We start from the raw sequence: 21,322 nt of genomic DNA, 5'->3' as shown, positions 1-21,322 counted from the left end.
CAAGGCTGAAGACATTAACTCATTTCAGGCAGCCATTAAACAGCCTGTGGTGAGCAAAGTTGTCCTTGTATCACAGGTTAGAAAAACATGAGCAGAAAATCTTAATAACCTTTACTATGTGACATGAGTGACAAGAGTCCACTTCCATTTCATGACTCTTTACAAAGTCACTGAGGTTGAGAAAGGCCAGAAAGATACAAATAAAGTCAAGAAGAGACCAGAACCAGCTTGTCTAGTTAGTGACAAATTTAAAACCATGTATACCTGACTTTTCACGTTGTTGTTTTTATAGTAGGCATGGCTTCTCTACCCCTTTTAAAGCTTAAGAAAATAAATAAGGTTTGTGGCTAAAGGGTTTCGAATGATTATGGAAGCTTCCTATTTTGTAGACAACTGTACAGCTTAGTCTATTCACATTTTGGGAGAGTCTCAAACAAGGGATGCTGGCTTGGCACTAGTATCCTGCATATTTCCTGGTGCTCATCTATCCAAAACATTCACTTAAGTCTCAGTGTTGTCAGGAATCACTGGTCACACAGGCCAGCACAAACCTCCTCTCAGGACAGAGGAAGCTAACAGAAGCCTCTCTCGGTAATCAGTGTTATTGACAGAATGAGAAACTGTGAAATATGTTTCAATGGAAAGTGTTGAACAGCTTTTATTTCTCTTTTTCCTAAGTTCATATTGGAGCTGAGTCCTGGAGGTTTTGGATAGGAACACAAAGGAAAAAGGCAGACAACAGGAAGGCTTCTTTACTTCCATTGCCCTCAGCTAAAAACAGGTTAATGTCTACCCACGTGAAGGCTGTGCCCAGAGCTAAGTACTGTTCCGTTCTGCAGCATGGCCTCACAGGCTTGTGTTCTCTCCCGCGTACCCCGACCCCCCCCCCCCAATGGCTTTCACATCTAAGCTGCTTTGTTTTCAATTTCACGTAATGGGACTTCAGCCTAATTCTTTGCCAAGCTCTCATTGATCCTTGGTGTGGAATAAATGTGGACACTGCCTCATTAATCTTCTCAACGGTCCTTGGAGAAAAGCGCCAAGCACTACTATCCCATCACTTTGTAGTGGAAGAAAGGTAAAGTAAATTGCTCACTCTGCATCTGGGCCTGAGCTTCTGGACATTTCCATATGGAAATCCTGCCGGCCTGTCAGTCACCTTATCCTGCACTGAATCCATTTCCTACTTACTTACCAAATGCACCCTCTTTTTTGGGGCGGGGGGATATGTCTGTGTTCATGGTGCTACTATTGGTGCAATTCTCTGAGATAAGCCTCTGAGTAAGCTTTATTATATTTTTAATCATTTCCAGTGTTCAATAAATTTCATTTTCTTCCCTCTGAAACAGTTTTTTAACCAATTTTATCTTCAACTTCCTATGTTCGGCCTCTTTTTTTTTTTTTTTTTTTTTTTTTTGCTTTTATCTCGGATTTTTTGTTACATAAATTTCTCAAAAATGTTTAGAGCTAGAGTTTATTTTATACATTGCTTGTTATTTTTTGACTCATTAATCTATTTAACTTCTTAGTCAATTTACCCTCTTAGGAGCTTTCAAAACAATTTGCTCTCATTTTTGTATTTTTCTTTGTAGCTAGTTACCAATATTTCCTAGAATAACCTGTAAACTAATTAAGGTCAAGGTAAATATTTTATTCATAATATTAACATGAAAGTAAATATTTTATTCATGATATTAACATTATATAAATATAAATATTTATTCATTATATCAACATGACATATTAACTGCTTTCCACCTTGCTGGCACAGATGGCCTCAAAGAAAAAATTTGTTGGAAAATGTGACATTTTAGATTAAGGTTTAAAGAGCAGAGTCCTCGTTGGCTCTGAATAACTTCACAGAAACTTATACTTATTTATAATAGCTTTAGGCCTTATCTTATTGTTGTTCCCAACTAGCCCTTATAACGTATGTTGTGTTCTACCACATGGCTCTTTATCTCTCCTCTGTTTCATGCATCTGCTCTCTTCTTTCTCATAGGCAATTCTTTTCACCCCTCTTTTTTTTTTATCTTCAGAGTTTCTATCTCTCCAGAAGTTCTGCCTTTGTTCTAGGTCAGTCAGCTCTTTATTCAACCAATCAGAAGGTAATAGAGAATAATGTTTACAAAAACATTGGGACAGGTGATTCTTAACCATACCAAAGTCTGGTATGTACTCGTCTCTCTTCTGGTACAGAAATCGGCATTTGAATGATACATGGTCAATCTTTATACAGTACATAGAAAGGTCATCTCAACAAACTACCACAATGAAAGCAATTCAAGGAAGAGATAGGTTATTTTGGTTTCATGTTCCATAGGGGTTAGAATTCATTACAATGGGGAGGCAAGTAGGCATGGTGACCAGCGTGAAGGAAGTTCTGAGCTCATATCCTCATCTACAAGCATAAAGCAGAAAGCCAAATGGAAGTGGCTAAGGCTTTTTAATCTCAGAGCCTACCTCCAGTGATGCACTTCCTTTAGCAAGACCACAGCACCTAAACTCCCCAAATTGTGCTACTGCGGGGCAGGTGTTGAAATGTTCAGGTCTATGGGAAGATTTCACATTCAGACCTCAACTAGCTCCATCTGGATGGTGGGAACTAGATATGTGTCTTGGCACAAGATGCTCACCACTAAGAGTCTGGGCTGACAGCAGAAGAAAGTATCACCTTCAAAGTTTCTCCTTATCTCCAAAGTGACCCATTCTTTCTGCTAGCCCTCACCTACTACGGGTTTTATATCTCTCAGAATAGCTCAACCAACTAACAACCAAGTATTTAGACAAATGAGCTGATGGTAGATATATTTCTTTCCAGCCATAATACATAACACATGGTTTGGAGTAGTTATGTGTTGCTAAATAAATAACATTTATAAATCAATATAGATAACAATGTTTTAAAGGAATGTACCTTCATATTTAATGCTCATAGTAATCCTATAAGATGAATATTATTACTGACCCTTGAGCCCTAAAGAAGTTTCCTTGACTTAACAGCAAAGCCAGAACTAAGCTCATGATCCTTAACTGTAACCCAAATTTTACCTCACTGTGCATGTAAAAAAAAAAAAAAAAAAAAAAAAAAAAGGCAAAATTGAAACCTGACCCTCAGAGAGGACTGATTTTCATAAAGCAAGTCCTTCTGGTTAGTAAAATAAGCTAGGTATGTTCATACTGAGGCATTGTTGATGTTCAGGGAGCCACCAACTATCCCTACTATTTTCTGTACCTGAAGGTAAGACACAAGCTTTCATGGTCAAAGGATCTATCATGTTCACGTTTAGAGTAACTGTAGCACCTCTGTGTCATTGACGATAAAAGATGGTTGTGAATTATTGGATGCATAATGATATCCAATTAAAAAGACCTCAACATTCTTTTGCATTTTATCTTGGGCATTTTCTCAACCTTCATACTATGTAGCCAAATTCTTGTGAAAAACACCCACATTTTTTTGGTTCCTAGAATAATCTGTCCATCCCGTGGTTGAAATATGCCTTTTCTTTCTCGGGTTTTCTTCCTCATTGGTCAAAATCTGTCTAAGTAACTAAAAAAGGCTTAGATGTCTTTCAAGAGGTCCAAGAGGAGTCTTCTTTGCGTGCTTCACACTTGCTTTTTCAGTCATAGTGGCTCTGTCTCAGTTGCAGCAAGTTCAGGCTGTTTTTCTAATTATTCATTCTAGATTGACCTAGATTGGTTACAGACTATTTGCAGCTTCATTGTTTCCCAAATGCTTTGTCTTTCAAGTCTAGGTATTGGCAAGTTAGAACTCCTTTTTAATTTAGTAAGGATGTTTAAAGACCTCTCAAGCAACTATATCCTATTAAAGATGGTGTCTGGGCTTTTCCTCCTATTTATTCTTAACTGTATAATTCAGGAATTTTACTCACATACTTCAATCTTTTCAGCACATCACTCAATCTTAATTTTTCATGTTGTTCAGTTTCAGTGCCATCTAATCAAACTTTGTCTCGTATAAATTCAAGAACTTTGATCTGCACACAGTTTTATTATTTGTTTGGCTCATTCTCATTGAAACCTGAGGAGACAATAATCAATGTTTTACTCCATATTTTCAGATTTATTTTAATTCATTTTAACTTGTGTGTATGTGTATCTGTGTATACATATGCACATGTGAGTGAATGCACCTGTGGGGGAAAGATGAAAGGGTTGACTATTCTAGAGCTGGAGTTACAGACATTTCGAGTTACCTGATGTTGGGTCCTCTGTAAGAACAGGATGTACTTAGCTGCTACCCCAATTTTCTAGACCCCAATTTTCTAGAATTTCTATGAATTCTAAATTCATAGAAGAATTTTATGTTTTTCAAAGAATACAGCAGTTCAATTTTTTAAAAAAAAGGAAGGAAAAGAAGTCCTCCCCTATCAGTGGACTTGGGGAGGGGCATGCATGCAGAGGGTGGAGGAAGGGAGGGATTGGGATGGGAGGCGGGAGGGAACCACAGGGGGGATACAAAGTGAATAAAGTGTAATTAATAAAGAAAAAAAAAGACAAAAAACAAAAAACAAAACAAAACAAAACAAAGAGCTCAAAACCTTGGTTCTTGACTCTTGCCTCCTCAGTTCTCCTCTCTGAAGATCAACACATATACATGAACTAAGCAGTAAAGTTTAGTTTGCATCCTTTGGGTGCAGACTAGACTTCTGTTTTGCTCTGATCAACAGATGTAAGGGAAGATGCGTGCCTCATGTTAAGCGAACTTGCACACCTTTATAGCCTATTTTGGAATTCCTACATTATGTTGTTAAGCCTGCTAAAGGATTAAATCCATATCAGGGAGGGACCAATTGCTCTTAAGAAGCCATCAAAGTCTGTCTATACTAACCGGCCTCCAAATGTTCAGGATGGTTATCTACTCAATTTATAATTACTGTTGAAGATGCAACAGTAGGATGATATGAAACAAAGACTCAAATGCAGGCACCCTATTATCTGAAACAGTAATAATATACTTATTGTATGGTTTTGTTTTATTTATTTTATTTTCTTAATTTTATTTTTTTCTTCACAATTTATTCCTTTTATATCCCAATTGAAGCCCCCTCCCTCAACTACTCCCAGTCCTACCCTTACTCCCTCTTCTCCCCATCCCCTTCCACTAGTCCACTGAAAAAGGGAGTTCTCCACTATTGCCATCTACCCATGGCTTGTTAAGTCTCATCAGAACTGCCTGGATCCTCTTCCTCTGTGGCCTGGCAGGCCACTTCACCAGGGGTGAGTGATCAAAGAGCAGTCAGCTGAGTTCATGATAGAGGCAACCCCTGTCCCAATCACTCAGAAATTCATATGGAGACTGAGCTTTCAATAGGTCACATCTGAGCTTGGGGTCTAGGTCCCTTTCATGCATGGTCCTCTGTTGATACACAAATCTCTGCAGAACCACTTGGGCTTAGATCTTTAAGCTTTGTTGGTCTCCTTGTGGGGGTCTGGTCCCCTCCATGTCCTTCTATTCCCACCCCTCTCTTCTTTGATAAGACTTGCTACACTTTGCCCAAAGTTTTGGCATGATTCTGAGCATCTGCTTTCGATCCGTTCAGAAGACCTCTATAGTAGGCTCCCATTCTGTTCCCATCCTCTTTTCCATTGCTTCTGGTGTCTCTATCCAGTTGCCATTATGAATGAGATTTAAGTGAGTATATCCCATGTTTGTCTTTCTCCTTCTGGGATATTTCACTCAGAATGATCTTTTCTAGATCCCACCATTTGCCTGCAAATCCTGGCTCTTTGTTCTCCCCACCCCCGAAGGGAGGAGCAGTCCTGTTAGGCCACAGAGGAGGGCTTTGCAGCCAGTCCTGAAGATACCTGATAAAACAGGATCAGATGAATGGGGAGGAGGTCCCCCCTATCAGTGGACTTGGAAAGGGGCACGGTGGAGATGAGGGAAGGAGGGAGGGACTGGGAGGGAATGAGGGATCGGGACATGGCTGGGATACAGAGTTAATAAAATGTAACTGATTAAATAAATAAATAAATAAATAAATAAATAAATAAAATGAGATTTAAGCATCCTCTCTAGAGTCCTCCTTAGTGTCTAGCTTTTTGAGGTCTGTAGATGACTCTCCTACAATATACAGCTAATATCCGCTTATAAGTGATTATATACCATGACTATCTTTCTGTTTCTGGGTTTCCTCATTCAGAACGATCTCTTCTAGTTCTATCCATTTGCCTGAAAATTTCATGATTTCCTTGTTTCTAATAGCTGAATCGTATTCCATTGTATAAATGTGCCACAATTTCCGTATCCATTCCTCCATTGTGGGATATCTAGATTGTTTCCAGATTCTGGCTATTACAAATAAAACTGCTATGAACATAGTTGAGCAAATGTTCTTATTGAATGGGGGAGGGGCATCTTTTGGGTATATGCCCAAAGTGGTATAGCTGGCATAAAAACAGACTGTTAGGTCAATGGAATCTAATAGAAGACCAAGAAAGAAACCCACAGACCTATGGATTTCTGATTTTTGACAAAGATGTCAAAATCATACAATGGAGAAAAAATAGCATCTTCAACAAATGGTGCTGGTCTAACTGGATGTCCACATGTAAAAAATGCAGAGATCCATATCTGTTATCCTTTACAAAACTAAAGTCCACATGGATCAAAGACCTCAATATAAAAGCAGACACATAAAACTGTTGGAAGAAAAAGTGGGGAAGAGCCTCATTGAAACAGGAGACAATTTCCTGAACAGAACACCAACAGCTCAGGCTCTAAAATCTACAATTAATAAATGAGAACTTATGAAGCTGAAAAAACTTCTAAAGCAAAGGACAATGTCAATAGAACAAACAAGAGCCTACAGATTGGAAAAAGATCTTCACCAACCTTATATCCTATAGAGGGCTAATATCCAGAATATATAAGGAACTCAAGAAATTGTACACCAACAAACCAAATAACTCAATTAAAAATAGGGTGCAGAGCTAAGCAGAGAATTCTCAACAGAGGAATATCAAATGGCAGAGAAACACTTAAAGAAATGTTCAACGTCCTTAGTCATCAGGGAAATGCAAATCAAAATGACCCTGAGATTTCACCTTACACCCATAAGAACGGCTAAGATAAAAAACTCAAGTGACAGCACTTGCTGGAGAGGATGTGGAGAAAGGGGAACCCTCCTCCATTGCTGGTGGGAATGTAAACTTCTACAACCACTTTATGTACTTGCTGTTTTAAGCTACTATATTGTGTGGTTTGTTTCAAAACAATAATTAGTGTACATGATGTGTTACTTCATTTAAGCTTTTTAAACAATGATGTAACATCAATAATATCCTTATTTGATGACTAAATATATTTAGGATTAGCAAGATTACATTAGTCAGGTTCTATAATGAAGAATAATAAGGCAGAGAGATCGGAGCCCAAAATGGTTAAACTACAGAATTTAAATGTGTAAATATTATCGTTTACAGCTTCCCTTCAGGAGCTGTTGGTGAACTGATTTATGGAATAATTAAATATTTAGGAGTAATAGTTTAACTTAATATTATTGCTTTCTACTTCTTTAACTGGAGACCCAGAATTTACTGATATCTCAAGATTGCAAAGTGAAACCACCATCAAGGTACTTTTCATTTATATTTAGGACTCTGCAATTCATCGTCCACTTTAATCAAGAGCTTTCAATTCTCCATAACATGACTACAAGTTTATTGAGGTTTAAAGCCACCTATAGGTTTTCCTTGAAAGCTAGCACATTGTTAAGTGTTTGAAGAGATTAGCATATATTTGCTAACACAGTATTTATTGCTGGAATCTGTGTATTGTTGAAATCATCATCTCTCAGGCCATGCTTGCAATGGCATGTGAAGTCTACCAGAGAGACTTCAGAGCCAAGTGAAACCTGTCAGTTGAAGCTTAGACTGAGATGTAAATTCTCCTCCGGAAATAGCATGCTTTTGCCATAAGATATTCACAACATTGATTCACTGAATTATCAAGTGTTATTTTTTGCCCTGTTTGATAAAAGAAATAAGGAACTCATTCATGGGAAAATAGAACTTTTATTTTCCTTCTTTGTGAAAAGACCTGTGTACTAGATTTTTCTTTCATACATTCCACCATAACATTGCTATGTAGGAACTAGAACAAGTTTACGTCAACAATGATTTGAGCAAGGGCAGACAGTCATCATCAAATTCAATGCGGACTCTTTAAATTTGAGTAAATGGAGCAGGGAACTCTGTTTTACAATAGAATCAGTTAAAATGAGGACTTGAAAGGTACTATACTGCTGGGAAATGACCCTTAGAAACAACTTTCCCTTCCTATTTCTTGTCCTCATGTTTTATAGAAATACATAGCCAAGCAAGATTCATGCTTCTCCCCTCCCCCATTATTCTGCACAGCCAACACCTGGAAGGCATGCCAGGTAGTACCATAATATGATAGAAGATTTTTGTAGTCATTAAGGAAAAAAAAATCTAACCTGAGCATGGTGGCACATGCCTCCAATCCCAGCACTTGGGGAGGCAGAGGCAGGCAGATCCCTGTGAGTTTGAGGCCAGCCTGGTCTAGAAAGCAATTTCAAAACAGCCAAGGCTACACAGTGAAACACTGTCTCAAAAAAACCAACCATCCAAACAACCAACCAAACAAACAAACAAAAAAGAAAACAAACAAACAAATGCTCCTTCCTTCGCATTGACTCCTTTCTCTTGTCTTGCTACTGTTTATTCCTGTGTGATGTGGATGACTTAGTGGCAAACTTTCTAGGGGCTGGAGACTGAGTTTGAGTCACACAGTGCTTTTGAGCACAAAAATGCATATCTTTTATTTAATTTAAATATGGGAAAATATTAGTAGCCCACAATTTCCTCAGCTATCAGAAAATCTAGAATCACTCTTAAAAAACAAAGTGGTGTTTTAATCACTGAAGTGCCCAATTTTTAAAATTTTTATATTGACAGTGTTTCATGATGGATTAAAAGAAGGGATGAATTAACGTTAAAGTGAACAAATAAACTAATTTCTTGTCTTGTTAATTCTGTAGGCTGCGCTTCCTCTAAAATCTTGTGCTTTTAAAATGGGCAGTTCTTTCTCTGATTTCTCCTACTGTCTTGCCAAGGATCAGACCATGGCTGTGATTAGCAATGACATTTTGGCTGATGTTGAGAAACAAAACAGAACCCTGTGATGAAATTGTTCTCATTAAAGAACAAATGGTCGGGATGTGGTGCCATTGTCACCATTTTGGGTAAATAAAAATGAAAGAACTACACTAATAGGGACATATTAAATGTGCTATAGTTAATAAGCTTTACAGAGTGCTCTTTCTTTAAAACAGCATGTCATATATACTATATACATGGATTGTTGGATTGTGCTGGGAAGGCAGCAGGCAACAGGAAGAAAAATTTCCTTTCTTGAAATCTCTCTGCCGCCCTAACTCTGTCCTGTGTGTGTGTGTGTGTGTGTGTGTGTGTGTGTGTGTGTCACAAACAGTAAGCAGGCAGAAGCTTTGATGTTGACACTTCACTGTGCTTCTTTTATATAGAGAGAGCTAACTTTGTCTCCCCTTTGGATTTTGAACTATCAAGAAAAAGAATTAGTTCTTTTTAATTATTTTTATTATTGTTGTTGTTCTTATTGGTTATCATACAAATGACAGATTTCCTTGCAAATTTGTCGAATCACATTTCAGCTGAAATCTTATGAGATTATGTTGGAAGAAGGTCAAACTGTGTTTCCAAATGCTGATTAGAATGCCTTGGGAACTGCTCACCGCCTTGCTGTGAGCACTGTTGTTAACGTTGAACTCTTTGCCGTACCCAGGTGATGAGAAGGAATGTTTCTCATTTATTCCTGGTTGGCTGATTAAAAAGGTCTACACTGGAGCAGGGCAGGATGTTGTAAGGTGGCTGTGGTCCAAGGACTTTGGGGGAGAGAAGCATCTTGGGAGAGAGAGAAAATACCAGAAGAAGGAGAGGAAGGAAGCAGAGAGCCACCATGGCTTAGTGTGGGAGAAGCACATGGTCCAAGTAGATGGAGGAAGCAGCCCAGATGTGAGAGGATAAACAAGCATTTATGGAGCTGGGGCTGGAAGATAAAAGTAGTTTAGAGAATTAATATCTGCCATACCCCAGATAAGACAAGGCTATTCTAAAATCTATCAAGTGTCTGTGTATCTTATTGATCATAGTAGTGGGTTAGATAATACTGCCATAATATTAAGGGATTATTAATAAACATTGTTAGCCTGATATCCTTTATTTTCAACAACAAGATTATTTAACTGCCTAAACATGGCCTTATGTAACCTATTTTAATAAAATTAAGAATAGTCTTTATCACATGCTAAACCCCAAGGAGACAGCCATGTATATCTTTCACCACCAGGACTCAGGAATTATCAGGGAAGAAAAAACAGAAAGAGCCAGAGAAGGGGAGGGATGCTGTGAAATGTTGTCTTCTGGACATGCCATGGCTCATGCACTAGTGAAATCATAGTAGCTGTAGTTACCTGCACAAGGCAGTCATAATATCAACCCAAACAAAAGCCAACCTCCAGTCTGTACCTCTTACTGAGTAGCTCTTGGCAGTGGATAGCTTTGGAGGAAGGGCAAATTTTCTATTCTTAAGGATATGGCACTGAAAGGTTGGCTTTATACCCATTCAATGTATGGGCAAGACTAAGTAGACTTAATAGGTTGTGAAAAATAAAATAAAGAAAAAAAAACCAGACATTAAATTGGAAGGTGCATGTTAGGGAGTTAAGAGGGGATTTGGAAGTAGGAAATGGATTAGGGTAGCTATAATCATATTTTATTGTAGACATATATAAAATTCTCAAAAATAAAGAATAAAATTTAAAATATTGAAGTGATCTTAAGGGTGACTAAGGAAAAACTGTCAAAAGGCTGTTGTTTTGTTCTGACAACAGTGTCCTTTACATTACAAAAGATTTTCAGTTTCACGAGGTCCCATTTATTGGTTGTTGATCAATAAATGCCTGTGCTGTTGGTGTTCTGCTCAGCAAGTTGTCTCCTGTGCCAATGAGTTCTAGGCTGTTCCTCACTTTTTCTTCTAACCAATTTAGTGTGTCTGGTTTTATGTTGAGGTCTTTGATCCACTTAGACTTTAGTTTTGTGCAGGGTGATAAAAATAGATATATTTGCATTTTTCTACATGTAGACATCCAGTTAGACCAGCACCATTTTTTGAAGATGCTGTCTTGTTTCCATTGTATGGTTTTGGCTTCTAGACAAAATCAAGTATCCATATATGTGTGGGTTTATTTCAGGGTCTTCTATTCGATTCTATTGATCCTCCTTTCTGTTTCTATGCCAATACCATGCAGTTTTTATTACTCTTTTTCTGTAGTATAGCTTGAGATCAGGGATGGTGATACCTCCAGATGATCTGTTGTTGTACAGGATCCTTCTGGCAATCCTGGATTTTTTGTTTTTCCATATGAAGTTGTGAATTGTTCTTTCAAAGGATCTTCACCAACCATGTATCTGACAGAGGGCTAATATCCAGAATATATAAAGAAGTAAAGAAGTTAAAAAGTAACAAATCAAGTAATCCAATTAAAAAATGGGCTACAGAGATAAACTGAGAATTCGCTGTAGAGGAATATCGAATGGCAGAGAAACACTTAAAGAAATGCTCAACGTCCTTAATCCTCAGGGAAATACAAATCAAAATGACCCTGAGATTTCACCTTGTACCCATCAGAATGGCTAAGATCAAAAACTCAACTGACAACACATGCTGTAGAGGATGTGGAGAAAAGAGAACCCTTCTTCATTGCTGGTGGGAATGTAAACTTGTACAACCACTTTGGAAATCAATCTGGTGCTTTCTCAGACAATTAGGAATAGTGCTTCCTCAAGATTGAGCTATATCACTCCTAGGCATATATCCAAAAGATGCTCAAGTATACAACAAGGACATTTGTTCAACCATGTTCCTAGCCATTTTATTTGTAATAGCCAGAACCTGGAAACAACTCAGATGTCCTTCAACTGAGTAATGGATTCAGAAATTGTGGCATATATACACAATGGATTACTACTCAGCACTTAAAAACAAGGAAATCATGAAAATTTCAGGCAATTGGTGGGCTCTAGAAAAGATCATCCTGAGTGTGGTATCCCAGAATCAGAAAGACGCACATAGTATATACTCACTTATAAGAGGATACTAGGCCTATAAGATAGGATAAACATACTAAAATCTGTACACTTAAAGAAGCTAAGCAAAGAGGAAGACCCTAGGTAAGATGATCAATCCTCTCAGAAAGACAAATGAGATGGGCATCAGAAGAGGGCGAAAACAGGAAACAGGACAGAAACCTACCACAGAGGGCCTCTGAAAAACTGTACCCAGCAGTGTATCAAAGCAGATGCTGAGACTCATAACCAAAGTTTGGGCAGAGTACAGGGGATATTATGAATGAAAGAGGAGATAGTAAGGCCTAGAGTGGACAGGAGCTCCACAAGGAGAGCAATAGTACCAAAATATCTGGGCACAGTGGTCTTTTCTTAGACTGATACTACAACCAAGAACCATTCATGGATATAACCTAGAACTCCTGCTCAGATGTACCTCTTGGCAGCTCAGTACCCAAGTGAGTTCCCTAGTAACAGGAATAGGGACTGTCTCCTACATGAACTCAATGGCTGGACTCTTTGACTACCTCCCCCTGAGGGGGGGAGCAGCCTTCCTAGGCCGCAGTGGAAGACAATGCAGCCAGTCCTGATGAGACTTGATAAGCTAGGGTCAGATGGAAGGAGAGGAGGACCTCCCCTCTCGGTGGACTTGGAGAGGGGTTTGGGAGGAGATGAGGAAGGGAAGGTGGGATTGGGAGGGGGCTACATCTGGGCTACAAAGTGAACAAACTGTAATTCATATAAAAAGAAAAAAGAAAAAGCTGTCACAAAAGCACGGGTAGTGGGCTGAATTAAAGAAGTCTGTAAAAAGAAAGCAAGCTGCTTGCCAGCACTCAGCTCTCCTTGAGTTTGGGTTTGACAAGACTAGCTCCTTCAGTCTCCTACCAGAAAGCCTTTCCCCCATCATGAACTGTCCTGATAAACCTAGAGTCAAAATAAAGCCTTCTTCTTTAAAAGGGAGTCTCTACTAGTAAAAATAAAATGTCGTAATCTCATTATAGATAAACCGGACCATCAAAACTCTATATTTACCCTCTGAGACATGTGTTACATAGACCTAATAAAGATCTTGGAAATACATAGGACTTCACTAAGTACTGCCAGAGATGAAAAGTGCTCCATTACACACAGGGATACCTTTCATGGCAGCTTGTTTCTCTCTGGTGGGTCATGGAGAAGGTAAGAGGACCTAACAGACAAGAGGCTAGCACATAAAGTCTCTTTATGACAAACTTTAGAAAGTGTATAAAAATATACCTTAGTCTATTTAATTCCTTTACATCTAAAACCACCCCACATATTTGTCAAGGAGAGAAATAACATTTTGGAGAGAGACTAAAAGGTGAAACTTTGAAATAGAATATCAGGACATTCAACTTGACAGAATGAAATAAAGCAATATTATCTGTGTATATGTATTTAATGATAAACTCTCATGAGAAGAGTACAACTTCTTTCAAAGTTATATAGGCATTTAATATTATTCTTATTAGCATGAAAACAGAGTTTCATTTTGGAACAGAATAAAATTAAAGTTTTAAGTGGAATGATAATATCTAATGATACCTAAGATGTTATTAATAATTAGACTAATTATAGACAAATACAGATTTGTTTTACCAAACATTAAAATTGATTGCCAAGTCACTAAAATAAAATTTATGCTCTGGGTATGGAATTAATTAGGAAAATTGGCTGTAGGAGAAAAATTAAGAGTAAGTTAAAGAATATTTGGCAAATTAATCCAGCACAATGACATCCCCTTAAGAAAGCAAAATTGTAATGCATTATTTAACAGGTGGCAAAACTGTGCTTTGCTTTCCAAAGAGGAGATAAAAAGTTTGAATCACTACTGTATATTATTTATATCACAAATAACACAGAGCTTAAATTTCTAAATGTAATATAAGAAACAAAGTTTGAATATAGTTGAATAGTTTGTTTCTTAAACTGTGGGCAGAAAAGACCAAAAACTGGAAATTTGAAGTGGAGTTTTTTACGGTGTGTATATTTGAAAAAAAATGGTTAGGTTGTAAAATTCAGTAGGAGAGCAAAACTGAAGATTTCAGGCAAAGAAAAAAAAAACGGCAGTTAAAAGAAATAAAATGTCCAATCCCCATCCAGAAAGGCAAAGAGGATGGACATCAGAAGAAGAAGAAAACAGGAAACAACCTAGGAACCTACCACAGAGGGCCTCTGAAAGCCTCTGCCCTACAAACTATCAATGCAGATGCTGAGCCTGATGGGCAACTGTTGGACAGAGTGAATGGAATTTTATGTAAGAACTGGGAAATAATAAGAGCTGGAGAGGACAGGGTCTCCACAAGGAGAGCAACAGAACCAGAAAATTTGAACACAGGGAACTTCCCAGAGACTCATACTCCAACCAAGGACTATTCATAGAGATAACCCAGAACCCCTGCACAGATGTAGCCCAGGGCAGTTCAGAGTCCAATTGAGTTACATAGTAATGTGAAGAGGGACTGCCTCTGACATAATCTGATTGGCCTGCTCTTTGATCACCTCCCCCTGGGGGGGAGCAGCCTTACCAGGCCATAGTAGAGGACAATGCAGCCACTTTTGATGTGAACTGATGGACTAAGATCAGAAAGGAGAGGAGAACCTCCCCTATCAGTGGACTTGGGGAGTGGCATGCATGCAGAGGGAGGAGAGAGGGTGGGATTGGGAGGGGAGGGGGGAGGGGCTTATGGGGGGATGCAGAATGAATAAAGTGTAATTGATGAAAAATAAAAAAAAGAAAGAAATAGTGTTTGTATCCCTAATGTATAATATGGTTCCATCATGAATAAAATAAAATGACAAATAATTAGAAGATAGGCAAAAAATCTTCCATAAAATTAGAAAATTTTAAATAGAAAAACATTGGCTTATAAGTAACAGTCAAATAAAAATTCAAACAAACTACAGCTTCTTTGGTCCCACAAAAAGATGCAAAAACGAAGAGCTGTATTGTAATATTGAGAACTGGTAAATGTAGAAAAATCATTCCAATGATCTTTTGCTGACAGGAGCAAGGGCCTTTTGTGAAGAGCTGTAGAATTACCTAACGATATCTATTATCTGTCATCTTTCCATTTGTCAGGGAGCTTTAAGTACTACAAGAAAATAGCACCAAACACTCATGGATGCTAGGACTTTATTAAATTTGCTTCGAGTGAGCTGTGGATCAGCCTTGCATGATGATTGTGATGTAATATGAAGAAGAGGTATTCTCCAGAGATACACATGTAAGTTTTTTTATTTTTCTTTCTCAAAAGATTTGGAGCAGTTCATAAGGGAGATACCACTGGTCAGCAGTAAATACCCTTTGACAGGGATGGGAAGGCATTCTAGTTGTACATATATTCTGTATGTGCTATTAAAACCCCAAAAATACAGGTTGGGTAATTACTCTTTTGACAGATAACAAAGGATTTCAGATCGTAGGCTTTCATTTTCCCAAATGTTAGCCCTTCACTTTGAGCGTTTTGAATAAAGCTTCGTTATGAATTCTGCAGAAGTGACAATCAAACAGAATTAAATGAATTTCGTTATGGTCTGCTGGTTTCACGTTATAAACATGCTCATGGTATCATCTAGGTTTTCATTAAAACCCTTAATAAAAGAAACTCATTATGCCCTAAGACTGCTTGTCCCAGTTTATATGTCCATTTTATTGTAGGATAAAAGGATCATTAGGTCCATTTCTAAGGGCTATAAGAACAAAATAATTTTGAGGAGGCGTTTGAGAATTTGGTATTGGAGCATAAATTTGGGGATACTGGTTTTGTTATAGGAGACACAATACAGAAGACAATTATGTGTTATCCAGAAGATATTCAATTATTATAACACTTACCATAGGTCTAAAGCCAAAGATAATCTCCCACTAAGATTTCACTGCATAATAATTTGTTATGTTTCATATTTTGTAAGATTGTGCTTCAGAGTAACTAAGAGGAGAGATAACAAAGACTGTTTAAGAGAAACATTAACAGATAGTAGTTGTTCAATTCTAGATAAAAATTGAAGGAAAACATTATTCTTTAGTTAAGCTTAACATCCTTTAATCATATTTTCTCCCCCATACAAGGTACTGAAAAAAAAATAACAAGTTTTCCACAATTCAATATTGGCAAAACTCTAACTGAAACCAATGTGATGCAGTTTTTAATCTCAGTCCTACTAAAAATTATCATTTTTGTTTTACTGCAGAAATACTAATGTATTTGATTATGGAAAAAAATGTTCTGGACCCCGGGGGAAGCATTAGGTAGTACAGGCTATATGAATCATTGCCTTCAAAAGTTGGTAAGTTAGAAAAAGGATACATTTTGGAACATATCTGTCCCCAAGTATTACAGGCAGTAGTTTATCATTTCTGCATCTTGTTTTTGTGAATACAACCCTCTTGCTAATATATCCACTCATATTTTGAAAATAAATTTGAAATATATTGCAAATGCTAAAGCTTAAAGCAAACAGCACTCATAAGAAATCTCATGGATATAAAGATACTGCCTGACAAAGGAAAGGACCCTTCACTTCTGCAAATAAATTAAGAAGCAAGTGCATGACAAGAAAGAAAACAAGAGCTTGGTGTGGTATTTATTTACTTATTTATTTTTATTTTTTAACAATGGGTATATGCAAATTGTTATTTATTTTTTGACACAAAGTAATCTATTAATTTCTTTAAGAAATTGTCCTTTTGTCTTTTGTATACAGGAGTGCTACTGATTTTTTTGAGTTAATTTTGTATCCGGGCACTTTGCTGAAGGTGTTTATCAGCTGTAGGAGTTCCATGGTAGAGTTTTTGGGGTCACTCATGTATACTATCATATCTGCAAATAGTAATAATTTGACTTCTTCCTTTCTAATCTGTATCCCCTTGATCTCCTACAACTGTCTTATTGCTCTAGCAAGGACTTCCAGCACTATGTTGAAGAGATATGGAGAGAGTGGGCAGCCTTGTCTTGTCCCTGATTTCAGTAGGATTGCTTTAAGTTTCTCTCCGTTCAGTTTGATGTTGGCTATAGGTTTGCTGTATATCGCCTTTACTATGTTTAGATATGTGCCTTGTATCCCTGATCTCTCCAATACTTTAAACATGAGTAAATGTTGGATTTTGTCAAATGCTTTTTCAGCATCTAGGGAGATTATCATGTGTTTTTTTTCTTTTAGTTTGTTAATATGGTGGATCACATTGATGGATTTCCAATCAGTAGCACTCCTGTATACAAAAGACAAAAGGGCTGAGAAAGAAATTAGAGAAACAACATCCTTCACAATAGCCACAAAAGACATAAAGTACCTTGATGTAACCTTAACCAAGCAAGTCAAAGACTTGTATGAAAAAAATTTCAAGTCTCTGAAGAAATAATTAGAAGAAGATATGAGAAGATGGAAAGATCTCCCATGCTCATGGCTTGGCAGGATTAACATAGTAAAAATGGCCATCTTACCAAAAGCAATCTACAGATCTAATGCAATTCCCATCAAATTGCCAACACAATTCTTTACAGACCTGGAAAGAAAAATTCTCAACTTCCTATGGAAAAACAAGAAACCCAGAATTAATAAAACAATCCTTTACAATAAAAGATCTTCTGGAGGTATCTGCATCCCTGATCTCAAGCTGTACTATAGAGCAACAGTTATAAAAAACTGCATGGTAATGGCATAGAAACAGAATGGTGGATCAACGGAACCGAACAGAAGACCCAGAAATAAACCCACACACTTATGGACACCTGATTTTTGACAAAGATGCCAAAACAATACAATGGAAAAAAAGACAACATCTTCAACAAATGGTGCTGGTCCAACTGGATGTGTACATGTAGAAAAATGCAAATAGATCCATACTTATCACTCTGCACAAAACTGAAGTCCAAGTGGATCAAAGACCTCAACATAAAACCAGACACATTAAATCCGCTTGGAAAAAAAAGTGGGGAATACTCTAGAACTCATTGGTACAGGGGAAAACTTCCTGAACAGAACAGCAACAGCACAGGCTCTAAGAGCAACAATCAATTAATGGGACCTCATGAAACTGAAAAGCTTCTGTAAAGCAAAGGACACCGTCATCAAAACAAAGTGAATGCCTACAGATTGGGAAAGAATCATCACCAACCCTTTATCTGACAGAGGACTCATATCCAGTATATATAAAGAACTAAAGAAGCTGAAAAGCAGCAAACCAAGTAATCCACTTAAAAAATGGGGAACAGAGCTAAACAGAGAACTCTCTGTAGAGGAATATTGAATGGCAGAGAAGCACTTAAAGAAATGCTCAACCTCATTAGCCAATAGGGAAATGCAAATCAAAACAACCCTGAGAATTTACCTTACACCATGAGAATGGCCAAGATCAAAAACTCAAGTGACAACACATGCTGGATAGGTTGTGGAGAAAGGGGAACCCTTCTCCACTGCTGGTGGGAATGTAAACTTGTACAACCACTCTGGAAATCAGTCTGGTGCTTTCTCAAACAACGAGCAATAGTGCTTACTCATGATCCAGCCATACCACTCCTAGGTATATATCCAAAAGAGGCTCAAGTACACAGAAAGGACATTTGCTCAACCATGTTTGTAGCAGCTTTATTTGTAATAGCCAGAAGCTGGAAACAGCCCAGGTGCCCCTCAACTGAATAATGGATGCAGAAATTGTGGTACATCTATACAATGGAGTATTACTCAGCAATGAAAAATAAGGAAATTATGAAATTTGCAGGTAAATGGTGGGACCTGGAAAGGATCATCCTGAGTGAGTTGTCCCAGAAGCAAAAAGACACACACGGTATATACTCACTCATATAAACATACAACATAGGATAAACCCACTAAAATCTGTACATCTGGACAAACTAAGCAAAAGAGAGGACCCTAACTAAAATGTTCAATCCCCATCCTGAAAGGCAAAGAGGATGGACATCAGAAGAAGAAGAAAACAGGAAACAACCTAGGAACCTGCTACAGAGGGCCTCTGAAAGCCAGAAGAAAACAGGAAACAACCTAGGAACCTGCCACAGAGGGCCTCTGAAAGCCTCTGCCCTGCAGACTATAAAAGCAGATGCTGACCCTGATGGCCAACTGTCAGGCAGAGTGAATGGAATTTTATGTAAGAGGTGGGTAATAGTAAGAGCTGGAGAGGACAGGAACTCCACAAGGAGAGCAACAGAACAAGAAAATTTGAACACAGGAAACTTCCCAGAGACTCATACTCCAACCAAGGACTATTCATGGAGATAACCTAGAATCCTGACAATGCAGCCACTTCTGATGAGAACTGATAGACTAAGATCAGAACCTTTGGCAGAGTACAGGGAATCATAAGAAAGAAGGGGAGTTAGTCTGATGGGGAAAGGATAGGAGCTCCACAAGGACCAAATATATCTGGGCACAGGGTCTTTTCTGAGACTGACATTCAACCAAGGACCATGTATGGATATAACCTAGAACCTCCACTCAGATGTAGCCTGTGGTAGCTCAGTAACCAATTGGTTTCCCAAAGTGAGGGGAACAAGGACTATTTCTAACAGGAACTCAAGGACTGGCTCTTTGGTCTCCCCACCCCTGAAGGGAGGAGCAGTCCTGTTAGGCCACAGAGGAGGGCTTTGCAGCCAGTCCTGAAGATACCTGATAAAACAGGATCAGATGAATGGGGAGGAGGTCCCCCCCATCAGTGGACTTGGAAAGGGGCACGGTGGAGATGAGGGAGGGAGGGAGGGAGGGACTGGGAGGGAATGAGGGATCGGGACACTGCTGGGATACAGAGTTAATAAAATGTAACTGATAAAAAATAAATAAATAAATTAATTAATTAAAAATTAAAAAAGCAAAACAAAACAAAAAAAGAAAGAAGGAGAGGAGGACCTCCCCTATCAGTGGACATGGGGAGGCGCATGCATGCAGAAAGGGGGGAGGGTGGGACCGGGAGGGAAGGAGGGAGGGGCTTATGGGGGGATACAAAATGAATAAAGTGTAATTAATAAAAGTTAAATAAAAAATTAAAAAAAATTGCCCTAAAGGGATAGATGTGGGAAAAGCTCATGTAAGTGTATTATAATTTATCAGAGAAATTTTTGACAAAGCAGGTATATTTTATTTTTCATTTTATTTATTTATTTATTTTTATCATTAGTTACATTTTGTTAACTCTGTATCCCAGCTGTATCCTGCTCCCTCATTCCCTCCCAATCCCACCCCCCTCCCTCATCTCCTCCCTCCCCCTTTCCAAGTCCACTGATAGGGGAGGACCTCCTCCCCTTTCATCTGACCCTGTTTTATCTCGTATCTTCAGGACTGGCTGCAAAGTCCTCCTAGCAGTTTATGAAATCAGATACTGAAACTCATAACCCAAACCTTTGGCAGAGTGCCGAAATATGAAAGAAGGAGGAGTTAATGTGACCTGGAGAGGACAGGAGCTCCACAAAGACCAAATATAGCTGGGCACAGGGGTCTGATATGAGACTGTTTCTCCAGCCAAAGACCATGTATGGATATAACCTAGAACCTCTGCTTGATATAGTCCATGGTAGCTCAGTATCCAAGTGGGTATGCTAGTAAGGGGAACAGGGACTATTTCTGACATGAATTCAATCACAGGCTCTTTGACCACTGTACCCCCCAAGAGAGGAACAGCATTGCTAGGCCACAGAGGAGGACTTTGTAGCCAGTCCTGGAGATACTTGGTGTGATATTTCTTTTTTTTATTTTATTTTATTTTTCTTATTAGTTACATTTTGTTAACTCTGTGTCCCAGCTGTATCTCGCTCCCTCATTCCCTCCCCAACCCCACATTCCCTCCCTGGTCTCCTCCCTGCCCCTTTCCAAGTCCACTGATAGGGGAGGACCTCCTCCCCTTTCATTTGACCCTGTTTTATCAGGTATCTTCATGCTGCAAAGTCCTCCTCTGTGGCCTAACTTGACTGCTCCTCCCCTGGGGGGGGAGGTCAAAGAGCCTGCCCTTGAGATCCTGTTAGAAATAGTCCTTGTTCCCCTCACTTTGGGAAACTACTTGGTTACTGAGCTACCAGGGGCCACATCTGAGCAGAAGTTCTAGGTATGATATTTCTAAAGCAGGAGGTTTTTTTGTTTTTTTGTTTTTTTTTTTTAACAGTTTTCCTATTAGTGAAAAGACTTATGTGTCTCAAGA

Source organism: Meriones unguiculatus, chromosome 6 (assembly GCF_030254825.1).
Source record: "Meriones unguiculatus strain TT.TT164.6M chromosome 6, Bangor_MerUng_6.1, whole genome shotgun sequence".
Classification (NCBI taxonomy): domain Eukaryota; kingdom Metazoa; phylum Chordata; class Mammalia; order Rodentia; family Muridae; genus Meriones; species Meriones unguiculatus.
The sequence above is the reverse complement of the archived record's forward strand: the minus strand, read 5'-3'. Positions refer to the sequence as shown.